The 1,534-nt window shown below is 35.0% G+C and overlaps 1 protein-coding gene across 3 annotated transcripts in view; it reads right to left on the bottom strand.

Moving 5' to 3' along the window:
• Nucleotides 1–1,534, bottom strand: part of LOC107704096 (protein O-linked-mannose beta-1,4-N-acetylglucosaminyltransferase 2-like) — an 18,634-nt gene that overhangs the window by 13,383 nt on the left and 3,717 nt on the right. Inside the window, exon 1 of one of the 3 annotated variants that reach the window (XM_016506941.1) lies at nt 273–370. The exons of the other annotated variants lie outside the window; for them this stretch is intronic. The gene's annotated coding sequence lies outside the window, so the exon portion shown is untranslated. Of the gene's footprint in view, nt 1–272; nt 371–1,534 lie in introns of those variants that run through there. 3 annotated transcript variants of the gene reach the window in all.

Below are 1,534 nucleotides of genomic sequence, written 5' to 3' on the forward strand. Positions count from 1 at the left end.
TTGAAAAAAGTGTTTTTTTTTTTTTCTTTTGCACATAAAACGAATTCTCGTAGCTTCGTACACAGCTTCTCGTAACAACTCCCCCCCCACCACAATAACAACGAAAATCACAAATCTTATTCCTTACATAATGCACAATAAAACAGCCATTTCTAATTCCACACGATAGCAATCCATATCTTCTTATATTTGTTTCTTATGTTCTATAATTCATCATTAGGCTAGTGAAGCAGGCTCCAGAATTATATAGGTTCACCTATTGTTATTATTACCCTTAATAAGCTGCATGCTGATTGATACAGTAAGCATGAAGCAGGCAGATGTCTTCAGCGTCCCTCTGTTCCTCAGGGACAGATGAAGAATGGGTCTGAAAGAGCTTTTCAGCTGGGTTACAGGAAACAATGTCACCCTGCCTCCTGGGAGAAGGACTCTACGTAACACTGTAGAGCTGGGTTGAGGACAGTAAAATTACAAAATACTAGAACAGGGAAAGGTCAGGGTGGAAATCAAAAAGCAGAAATATACATATGAATGAGTTTGCTTATGGAAATTGAGGCTATAGCGTTTTTGAGATTTCTGCTCCAACATAAACAGACGATAAGGAAGAATGATCCAACAGGGTTCCTACCCATTTTCCATTTTAAAATTCCATACTTTTCCAGACTCAAATTTCCAAACCTCTCGGTAGATTTTCAGACCATATTTAACATAAACGGTTCATAGAGCATTATTTTCAGCTTTATATTTGGTATACAGTACAGTCATCTGTAAATGTTTATTTTCTCTGGGTTTTTTTCACTGAGTAAATATTTTTATTTTCTCAGGTTTTTTTTTTTTATTGATTTTCCCGAAGTGACAACCTACATAGTCCCTAAAATAATAATAATAATAATAATAATAATAATAATAATAAAAATACAGACTTTTACATGCCCTCAAGAAACTATTCACATGCGCATGGGAATTTTTTGCATGCTTATGCATTACAATTTCTAGTTTTATATAACCTATTTCCTTTGTGCATCACTATGAATAAAGTGAGAGCATGGATGCAAATGAATTGAAATGAACAGAGATCTACTTGCTCAAAATTTGGCTTTCCTTATTGTATTGTATTACCTCTAATATCAAGGCATAATGTCCAATTTAACACATTCTCTGTGACGGCACAGAAACCATGACAATACATTTATTTTCATTAAATTATTAATTTTCTATTAGAAAAAAAAAAAATGAAATGGGGGCAAAAGTCTGGAAACACAAATATTTTTCCATACTCTGCATTCTTTTTTCCATACTTTTCCAAACCCCGTAGGAACCCTGATCCAACCACAATACTTTTACTGATGCTTTTGATGATAACATCGACCCCTAAATCAGTGTTTCCCCTGTCATTGTATTAGGGGTCGGCCCGCCCTCCCAACGGCACCCGCCGCCCCCCTTGAAGGTCAAGTTAATTACATTTTTTTTTTACTTTTATTTTCTCTATAGCGCCAGATCACAACAGACGTAATTTAAAGTTACCTTTTCTATA

This window comes from Sinocyclocheilus anshuiensis, unplaced genomic scaffold, assembly GCF_001515605.1.
Source record: "Sinocyclocheilus anshuiensis isolate Anshui unplaced genomic scaffold, SAMN03320099.WGS_v1.1 scaffold1272, whole genome shotgun sequence".
In the NCBI taxonomy this organism is placed as follows: Eukaryota; Metazoa; Chordata; class Actinopteri; order Cypriniformes; family Cyprinidae; genus Sinocyclocheilus; species Sinocyclocheilus anshuiensis.